The 11,096-nt window shown below is 49.7% G+C and overlaps 1 long non-coding RNA gene across 1 annotated transcript; it reads right to left on the reverse strand.

Annotated features, from left to right (window-relative positions):
* Positions 1–1,591: 1,591 nt before the first annotated feature.
* LOC135813720 (uncharacterized) lies at positions 1,592–2,743 on the reverse strand. Its single transcript, XR_010553109.1, has 4 exons — positions 2,583–2,743; positions 2,204–2,289; positions 1,926–1,986; positions 1,592–1,838 (listed from the first exon to the last, which is right to left on the reverse strand). It is a non-coding gene; the product is annotated as an uncharacterized LOC135813720 (long non-coding RNA).
* Between the last annotated feature and the right edge of the window lie 8,353 nt (positions 2,744–11,096).

Below are 11,096 nucleotides of genomic sequence, written 5' to 3' on the forward strand. Positions count from 1 at the left end.
ACCTTCGCAGTCACATGCGCCACAGGTAGCGCATTTTAGGAATTTGAGACCGCTTTGTTCTTTCCATCGTCAACTTCAGCATTTCGTATTCAGGAAAGATACCAGGATTCTTATACCCGAGCTTGCAGTATTGATATATGCCCACGCGAACGATTTGGGACGGCACAAACTCCAGAAAACGAAATGCGCTCTGGGGCGGAATAGTGCGGAGCGCGATGAATTTGCTTGGTGCGGAAGAGCGCTCCGACCAAGTTCGAGACCACCACGGCTTCAGTGACTAGTCGACATTGCGCAGGAAGGGTCGCACCAGTTTTCGAACACAGAAAACAGCGATTCCGACAGTCTGACTAAGACGAGCCAAGTCTCAAATATTGCGATGTGCGAAGCGACAATTTTAATGAAGCGGAGGAAGTACAATGTTACTGGTGCAAGTGACCATGCCGTGTAAGTCATGTATGCAGGTAATCAGACCAAGCGCAAAAGGATAAAGATAGCCTGCTTACGTACTATTCCTAGTACGTGTGCTTATTATAGATACTTTTTGTGACTACTAGTTGTATGTGTCTGCATATTACTATACGTATTAGTACGTAATTGCTTTTACTACAATTTGTACTTTGTGGGGAGCTGCGTGACGATGAACTAGATATCAGGGAGTAGTACAATACCGGTATTGTACTACTCCCTGCTATATATGGCCACCAAGAGCATACGCAATCAGAATCGTACAATACCATTACTCCTTGATTATAACCAACTAGCAGCACCCCCCGCCAGCGTTGCCTGGCCGAATGTGGCATGCGGGTGAAGCAAGTACATGAACAGCACACGTGCTCAGCACGTGGTGGTGGCCAGACCACTGAAGTCCTGGTGAGGGAGGTTCTTCATCGTTGGAAGGAGAAGGAGGGACGTCTGTTACGCCTTCGGGAGGCTGGTCAGGGTTGTCCATCACCTGGTGGCGGATGAAGCGGCTCAAAAAATTCATAAACTTACGAACAAAAGTGCAATGCGCTCTTCACTGCAGATCAGATGCAGAGTGCAGTCAGTGCAGATCTTTTGTATCCTTTTGTTGCAGATGTTTCTATTTGCAGAGAACGGTTCACGTGGTCCGCAGCGCTTGTGCGGCTGCTAGTGCTACCTATGGCCTAGGCTAGGTGGCTACATTATTATTATTATTATTATTATTATTATTATTATTATTATTATTATCAAATTTTTGATAGGGCAATCCCCACAGGCCTAAGGCCTTCTTACAGGGTACCCTACATGATTCGCACGCTTCGCGTGCTCAGTGCTTCTGCGCGCGGCTGCTACTGCTACTCGTACTGATCGTGTCTGCTACCTACACTGTTCGCACGCTTCGCGTGCTCAGCACGTGGTGGTGGCTACACGATTCGCACGCTTCGCGTGCTCAGTGCTTCTGTGGCTGCTTCCGCTAGCTACACGATTCGCACGCTTCGCGTGCTCAGTGCTTCTGCGGCCGCTAGCTACACTGTTCGCACGCTTCGCGTGCTCAGGGCAGCGCTGCTCCGCAGGATGGCCTGAGCGTAACACACACACACACACACACACGTCACAGGTGCCTCTTCTTTATAAGTAAAGATGTTACTTTTATGGCACCAATGTTACTTTCATGGCACCGTGGAATCATGTCAAACACAAAAGGATAAAGACGAATAGTTGTATGTATGCGCACGTGCGCGCGCGTGTGTGGTGTACAAGTACACGAGGGTGTGTGTAGGTGTGTGGGTGTATATTTGTGTCTACTTGTTGGTGAAGAGATTCTCATACACGATGCGCTGTTATTCGCAGCAGGCAGTGACTTCTGATGACGTGTTCTGTGCAGTAGATGGCATACCAAAAAGAGATAAGCCATGTTATATCCGACGTCCACCTTACAAATATGGTAGAACTGTGCAACTAACCTTGTCAGATGAGAGTATTTATCATCGTCTATACAAGGATGATCTTCGTCAATGGGGTGCGCTGTAGAACACGCATGAAAACAAATACAACCCCAAAACGTAGTTTCAGTATTGCTTCAGTGTCATATTTATAATCAACAATGTTGTATTGCAGAATTATACCCTTCTCACGATTGCTATTGCTCAACACGCTAGGACTGCATAAGTACACACCAACATCCCAAAAACACAATGCATTGAAACCACTTGAAACCACTCCTGCTATATAATTTGTTTACTTTTTGGGTGAGGAGCAATTGGCGTTGGGCAGGCAGACTTCGCTGCCGCACCCAAGTCGTCGCTCTTCCTCTTCTGTCCACGGGTTCTGGGGGTTAAAAAAGCAATAAAAGCAAGCAGGCCTGGCCCCATTCAGTGCTGAAAACAAGTGATCTTGAACATTATGTTCAAGTCTATACAAATAAATAAGTTTCAAAATTTTCGGAATGAGTTTTCCAAAGAGTTACATTAGCTAACACGTTGAGATGAAGTAGAATGGTAGACAAATGGGTATAGTTTCGAAATATCCCAACTTGGTGAGGTGTCCGAGTGGGTCCAAATGAGAAATTCAGGTTCGTGTTACACCATGTCAAGATGAGAAAATTCCATCACGTTACTTACCTAGGATAGCGTCCTCCATATTCGTCACTTCCATCCATTTTGGGAAGTCGAGACTTGGCAGCAGTGTGGACGATGTACCAGAGTAGCTCCCAAAAAAGGCTCGAGCTGAAAAGAACAAGTAGCAGCTTGTCACGAAGGGATACGTCTGGTCTTCTCGTCACTATTCGAAGGTTTCTAGTTCTCAGCGCTGTCAAAAGAGCAAAATTTTTTTTTTTTTTTTTTTTTAAACTTGGTAAACCGGCCTCTTGTACGGGCAGAATTTAGTAACACAGTGATTCAATAAAAACAAGTACCAGTAGTTACATACATGGACCATACGAGAAAAAGCAATGATGACGAGGCATAAACAAGTGTCTAGTGCTGTATGGCAGCTTCCCAGACAGCGAGTCGAGCGGATGACTCAGCCACCTCCGGGTGCGAATACAGCCGTCGTGCACCACGCAGGCAAGCCACGCCTGCACGGAGAAGGGCGAAGCTGAACCTGCAGCGGATCCATGCCATCACTGCAGAGTATGGCTCACCAGATTTGTCGGAGACCATTGCAGCTATTCTCTTGAGGAGAGCGGCAGCAGCTCGACCAGTACCACCAGTTGCAGCGAAAACCACAGGGATGAAGGTTCCACGCTCGACCTCCTTGACGCGCTGTTCGTATCGCCTCCGTTTTTCACGTTCATGACGCTGGTAGCAAGCGGTGATGGAAGAGGATCGATTTGAGGGAGCAAAGGGGTTGAAAACCCGAATATCGAGAAAGACTCTCTCAAACCGACCTCCCCAAACACCACTCGCCGCAACATCAAGTCGAGCCTGGTCTTCTGTGGAGGCAGTCTTGTAGCGGAGCTGCTCACCAGAGAGCGGTTGTAAGTGTGGCTCGATAGCGACACTATTGGCGACACGTTTCAATAGCGAGGCAGTGATGTCCCGCACCTCATTGTGTCGAAGTGACGGGAAACCTCCGGTGCTGCATGTCAGGGCATGGGCTACTGTGAAGCTGGCTCCACAGACACAGGTTGACGGTAAGCGAGAAGGCCGCCAGCCATAGCGCAGTGCCAAACCATCGCGGAACTCGCTTTTGGATAGCACAAATCCATGACGGGATAGCGGACGACAAGTAAGCCAGCTGGAGGCGCCAGGCTCACTTGCCAACTGAATTGTGTGCTGCAAAGTGGGCGATGCGTCGGCAGCAAAGCCACGGATGTCGGTCTTCGCTTTCTGGCGGTGATCTGCACGCTGTGACGCTTTGGCTGAGGCAACGCTGGCAAGAGCTTCCGTCACACTGAAGTCTTGGTCGAGGATGTTGGTGGTGAGCGCCGCTGTGATCGCGCGGGATGAGGCGTATTGGGTTGTTAGAGATGTTGGATTGACGATGCCCAGGCCACCATCCCGGCAAGGGAAGGCAAACAGCCGTCGCAGCTCCAGACTGACTTCTTCTCCAGTCAGGGCTGGCAGCAGCTTGGTAACAATGGCGTGTTCCAACTGATCAAGACCACTGGACGCATCCGGCAGAACACGACACAAGAATGTCCAGCGGCATGAGAGAGCACGAACAAAAGTAGTGTACGCTGCCTGGGGCTGGGTACGAGCGAAGGATGAGAGTGTCTCAATCTGCTTGCACCATTCATTGGCCTTCTCCTGGATGAACCCGTGGATGTAGTCGGGCGTGCCAATAGCGGAACCCAGGTAGCGGTTGCCGTCAGATGTTACTTGGATGCCAGTATCAGCGAAGAGGCGCACAGCGTCGTCGTAGGCATGTGGCTTGACCACAAGCACAGACTTCCGGGCATTGAGGTGATATCCGTAGGACGGACCTTCAGCCTGCAGCTTGTCCCACCACGATCGAATTGCTACCAGACGACCACCTGCAGATGAATCGTCCGCGTACCATAGCTGGCAGGTGTCCGGGGTTGCTACCGCTCTCACAAGTGGGAGGATGCCTAGGGCATAGTAAGGCATCGCCAGGGGGTCCCCCTGGGTTGTGCCTTCTTGGGACAGAATACACTCCCCTGCCACATACAAGTTGCTCGGCCGCCGGTACGAATTGATCACAACTGCTGCAAGAGAGGGGCATTGGTGGCGAATGTTTCGGATGGCCACATTGCGGTTCAGGTTATTGAACGCATTGGCCGCGTCCGCCATAATGACGCCCTCCGTTTCCTCTTGGGCGTAGACTTGGTGCATGGCATGAATGGCTGCCTCTATGCCGAAATCCTGGCCACCACAGAGTTGCAAACTTCCCGCTGCTTTCTGGATGTCGTCGCTGATGACAAAGAGCAAAAATTTGAATTTTCGCGCGGTTTGTATTTTTTTTGTGAGGCAAAGCTCGTAATCCCGGATGTGTGCCCGTGTCACCTCCCGGTATTGTACTACTCCCTGGTTTGAACTGCTACCGTGCTACCTCAGCAATAGGGAGGTTTAGTTCCCACGTAACGGAAACGCGTACGTGGGTGATCCACGTAAAGTGGATGAAGGGCACCGACGTTGCAATGTTGTGTTTAGTCACACGGAACAAACAAAAGCATAAAGCGAAAGGCCCAAACCTGGTCAAAGACGAAGCTACCCGGGGCGCCCGGGCCTAAGAAGCTCATCCAATATTTTGATTTCGTGCTTCGGAAACTTCTTCAGCTGAGCACCCTCACAGCTCGCACAATGCGCTCCATTCTGATTTTCGCCCACGTTCTGGCGGAACGTGGGTGAGCCTCCATACACGGTATGTCGTGAATCAGAAAACGTCTGTACGTGGGTCACTGAGTATCACGTGGTACACACACGTAAAGTACCCACGGATTACGTGGGACTAAACCTCCCTAATGTCCTGGGTACCCGGGTCAAGACTTCTGGGGTGTGACCCAACCAGGGAGTCGTAAAATACCGGTATTTTACGACTCCCTGGACCCAACGCTGGCTGTACATTTCCCGGCGTATGCAACCAGGACAGTCCCGGGCTTTTTGTGTGTATTGGATGCCCGCATCACTGGCTCCGCTAGCAACAATGGTGCATGAGGTGGATCCAACGGCGGACTTGATTGTGACATCCGCTTCATAGGAGGTTGTTGTTGTTGCTGTTGATTTTTATTTTACTTCGCAAGGCCAAGTGGGCCATGGTGCCCAATTCTATGAAAGCAAATTTCAAAGCGGGGGAGAGAGAGAGAGAGAGAGAGAGAGAGAGAGAGAGAGAGAGAGAGAGAGAGAGAGAGAGAGAGAGAGAGAGAGAGAGAGAGAGAGGGAGAGAAAGAGAGAGAGGGGAGAGAGAGAGAGAGAGAGAGAGAGAGAGAGAGAGAGAGAGAGAGAGAGAGAGAGAGAGAGAGAGAGAGAGAGAAAGAGAGAGAGAGAGAGAGAGAGAGAGGGAGAGAGAGAGGGGGAGAGAGAGAGAGAGAGAGACAGACAGACAGACAGACAGACAGACAGAGAGAGATACAGAGGGGGGAAGCAATGAGGTTAGGGGCATCGGTGCGTGGTGGGCGCATCAACGTGTGGTTGGGGTAGCAGCGAAGAACAAATTGCTATGTAATTTTAAGTATGATAAGCGATTTTGCAGCGTCAGCAGAGCATTGCAGTAGGTTCTTTCGCGGCCTACCTGGTACCACGACCACGGTGTTCCATCATAAGCGTTGTGTCCTGCATAGTGCCATCACCTAAACTCTCTGGCCGCAACAAACTGGCAGGTACCGAAGGTAAGTGTTCATTCGTCGTTGCTTGGACGCATTCCTGAGGCACCAACGGATTCTTCCTCGGTTGGCCACGCTTAGGTCGTGAAGCGCGTTCCGAAGGCGGTAGTATACTCAACGGAACGTGTTGTTTGATTCGTGCGTACAAGTGTTGAACAATCCTACCAACTTACCGGCTACCGCATTGTCGGCATTCAAAATTGTAGACCAAATGGCTCCATTGGTTGGTTGGTAGGACATCCTTCAACACCGTGAACGCACACATCGTCGTAAACACTGGCCGGAACTTGACAGCGTATTATGTTTTCTAGATTAACGATCTTAGCTGCCGGCACACATCAATCGACTCTTTCCCTTTCCAGGGTAGGCACAAGTAGATGGGACACCGGTCTGGGCCAAAACTGGGCTCCAAAGCACCATCCTTACTGGTATTGAGTAACGAATTCAGGACATGCTCGGGGTAACCGGTTTTGACGAAGACTGATCTAAGGAAGTCAAGTTCGGTTGATAACTTACTCTCGGAACAAATCCGCGTAGCTTGATCCAGGAGATTGTTTTTGTAGAAGTTTATTTGACGTCGCACCACAAACAGGTGGTCCCGCCTTCTTTGATACATGTGGACGACAGGCGGACAGAGGGAATGAGAGAGAGAAGAGGGGGGGGGCAGAAATGCGGAGAGAGGAAGGGTAGAAAAATAAATACGTGAGTCAACCTCAGGGCTACACTAAAGCAAAAACGGAATGGGAATCTACTACATGTATATAGTTCAGCACAAATTAGCATCATACAATATTGCGAAACACGTTTCCTATTCTTCAGTCTGCTATACCACATTAAACGGAGCCATGATGCGTTTGTAACAGGGCACAGAACTGAAGGTGGCTGGGCTCGGAACGGAGATCAGGGAGATTTCGAACAAGGACATAGGTAACCGGTTATGTTTAAACAGGGTGGAACAATATGAGTCGTATACTACGTGTACATGTACTATGCATATTTCCCTGTAAACGTTGGTTTACGATAACACCTCCGCCTTTGGTAGCTGCGGAGGAGCTCGCTGCAGCGTTTGGGAAAGTGGTATCTGATCCTGGGCGCCCATCCAGCCTGCTTCCGGATGGTTCAATATGTAACGATCCCGATACCTTCAACCAGTTTCGACCCGCCCTAACAGAAGAAGTCATGACCCTACTGCAGTCCGTTGATTCATCCAAAGTCACAGGCCATGGTGAATTGCCAGGTATTGTTCTGAAGAAGTCCGCAGCAGAATTAGCTCCATCTCTGTGCATGATATTCAACGCTTCGCTCTCGACGGGCAGATTTCCCCGCCAGTTCAAGCTTGCTAATGTATTTCCTTTGTTCAAGGGTGGTAGCCTTGATCCTGGTCAAGCTGTTTCCTATCGGCCTATCTCTCTCCTGCCTATTATATCTCGTCTACTGGAGAAACTAGTGAAAGCCCAACTCATGGCATACATAATGGAAAACGATCTCCTCCCTGCTTCGCAGTTTGCATACAGGAGGCGACACAGCACTGAGGACGCCCTTGTCCTTGCGGTAAACCGCCAAGTACGAGCGGAAAGAAACAGGCGTAGCATTTGTTGACATGTCCAAAGCGTTCGACTCTGTCAAGCACAAATTGCTGCTGGAAGAGCTCTGCAACATGGGTGTGACAGGCACTGCGAATTCCTGGCTTGCTAGTTACCTCAGCGACCGGTACCAGCGTGTAGTTGTTGGCGGCAGTATGTCAAGCTACACACAGTGCAGTCGAGGCGTGTCACAGGGCTCGGTTCTCGGCCCACTGCTCTTTACCCTGTATATTCGCGACATCCACAATTGCATTCCACGTCCCGTCGTTCATCAAGAGTTTGCGGACGATATCGTTCTCGAGGCCTCTGGGAGTCGAGCAGTGGTGTGCACCTAGTACCTCTCTAAGCACCGCGCGCGCCGCCGTCACCAATCTGTCAACTTGGCTTGAGGACCGTGGCCTTTTAAGCTGAACCAGACGAAGACTCAGGGCTTGCATATAACACCTCGTGGTGGGCAGCAGAATGCAGAACCGCTCCAGATCCGTTGCGATGGGAAACTGCTAACAATTGTGTCACAGGCTCGCTACCTTGGTGTTATTGTTGATACTGAGCTCTCCTGGGATAGCCACGTCGACCACACCATTCGCCAAGTTCGACGGTCCATTGGTGCGCTATGGCGCTCACGTCAAAGCTTGACAATCTCCTCGAAGAAGATATTTTTATCATGCAATGATCATGACCAGACTAACATACGCGTCCAATGCAATTTATCCGTCTCTGATGGCCAGAAACATGGACGCCCTCACTCGAATGACGAAAGCTGCAATCCGTGCCTTCTTTGGCTTTCCGCCGCAGACTTCCACTGCAGGGCTCTTCGAGAGACTCTGTCTTCCTACCCTCGAGGACGCCCTGGCAGCGAAAATCCTAATATTCGTTCGCCGCTGCATTCATGGCCGTTCAAGTGTCCTGTTTAGGAATTACTCGCCAGAAAACAGAGTGATCGCACCCGTGGAGCTGACCAAAACCTATTGCAGGTACCCTTCTGGCCCGGTCCTTCTGATCGAGGTACGATCCAGTTCATTGGTGCCATTCTCTGGAACAAGACACCGCCCATGATGCGCTGTGAACCTTGTCACGTCCATTCCCATTTCTGTGCTCTCTCGAAAGCGTCCAAGTATTCAAAATAGGTTATTTTTTTTTATCTGGTCACCAATGGTCAATCCTTCGGTCAGTTACGTTTTCGGTTTTCAACAGGGTTCTTTTTCCCGCAGATCTATCTGTAAACTATTCAGTCACCTTCGGTGACTTCTTTCACTTGTGATTTTTTTTCTCCTCCCCGCCCCATTACTATTATTATTATTATTAAATGTGTCATGTCGCTCGCATGTAGGCCAGACGACTCAGCTCTTAAACAAAGGTATCGTGCAGCCAGGCATCAAGGAAAGCGCTTGAACAGACAACTGAAGTCACAGTTTTTAATCAAGAAATTCCAGGATCTAAGGAATGACCCAAGAGGGCAGTGGCGTCTGCTTAACGGCATGACTGGTCGTAGACCCACCCGGAACCAGCCCACTGCATCAATTTCGTCGCTGACTGATACGTTTGCGGCCATTGTTCAAGACACCAACAGGCCTGGGGTTCTACAAATTCCACCTGAAGACAATGAGCAGCTACCTCATCTCACGAATTTCCAACCAGTGACAGTACAACACGTGTCTGATATTCTGAAGTCTCTTAATTTGTGCAAATCACCAGGTCCAGACAACGTGCTACCATCCATACTGAAGAATGGTGGAGATGCTATTGCTGAGTACCTCACGGACATAGTGAGCGAGTCCCTCCAAACTGGTAATGTCCCCACCGTCTTTAAGCAAGCTATCATAAGTCCACTTATGAAATCTGGAGACCCTGATCTGGCGGCAAACTACCGCCCAGTTTCGCTGCTGCCTATATGTGCCAAGGTATTAGAAAGAATAGTACTGGACCAGATAATGAAATTCTTCGCAGATAATGGCATTGAACACGTACCAGACTCTCAATTTGCATACCGTCGCAACCACTCTTGCGAAGACTGCTTGACTCTAGCTGTGAACAGATGGCTTTCTGCATTGGATAGCAACGAATACTGTGGTGTCATCTTCGCTGACATGAGCAAAGCTTTTGACAGGGTGGCACACTCCGCCCTCATCCAGAGTCTACATGACACAGGCATCAGAGATGTTGTCTTGAACTGGTTTTGTAGCTTCCTGTCTGACAGAATACAAACTGTTAGAGTTGGTCAGGAACTTGGACAGTCACGCCCATGCTCCCGAGGAGTGCCCCAAGGCTCCGTTCTGGGCCCAGTCTTGTTTTGTATCTACATTCGCGACATAACACCCTGTTTTAAGTTTAGCCAAGACCAGGAATATGCCGATGATATTGCATTTTATGTCCGGCATAGTGACTGTGATACTGTGTTGGAGCGTCTCACTGCGGACCTTGCTGCTCTGGACAGCTACCTTACAGGGAAGGGACTGGTTCTCAACCCTGATAAGACACAATTTCTGCTATTACGTCGCCCAACTAGTCCCTTACCCACCACTGTGTCCATATCATGCCGCAACTCCACTCTCTATCCTGCGCACACAGCCAAATACCTGGGCCTCATTGTGGATGAGCACTTGGCATTCGATGCTCAAGTAGAGCGAGTTTGCATTGCCGTCAAGCAGAAGGTCGGAGCCTACAAGCATGCCAGGCAGAACCTGAACCACAGAGCGCGTCGTCTTTTCTATCTATCTATTATTCAATCCACCCTTGAGTATGCTAGCTCTGCCTACATTAACTGTCTATCTCACCGTTCATACAACCAGCTGATCACAGCCAGCCGTACTAGTCTTAAAAGAATATTTGCCCTTGACCGCAGAACTCCCACTGAGACACTGTACGCTTACACCAAGATCTACACACTAGAGCAACGCTTAAATTTCAAGCAATACGTCTTTGTCTTTCGCTGTCTGCATGGTTTATCTAGCCCACTTCTCAGCCTCCTATTCACTCCCCGCTGCACTGGCCCACATTCTGCTGCCACAACCCGGGGCCAAGCTACAGCTGCTCTTGTCTTGCCTGCCTGCCACTCCCGGTATGGTTTCCATTCCATTGCGTATCTTGGTGCCGACAGATGGAATGCGCTGCCTCCATCTTGTCGCCTGGCCGAGTCGCCTGCTTTGTTTCGCGCTCACACAAAGTCTCATTTAGGGTTCCCAGTAAAAAGGCAACATTGCCTGTTGGGAAATCCCTAACAAAATAAGAAAACGAGTTCATGGAATTTTTAAGGATTTTTATGTTATTCA

Source organism: Sycon ciliatum, chromosome 4 (assembly GCF_964019385.1).
Source record: "Sycon ciliatum chromosome 4, ocSycCili1.1, whole genome shotgun sequence".
In the NCBI taxonomy this organism is placed as follows: Eukaryota; Metazoa; Porifera; class Calcarea; order Leucosolenida; family Sycettidae; genus Sycon; species Sycon ciliatum.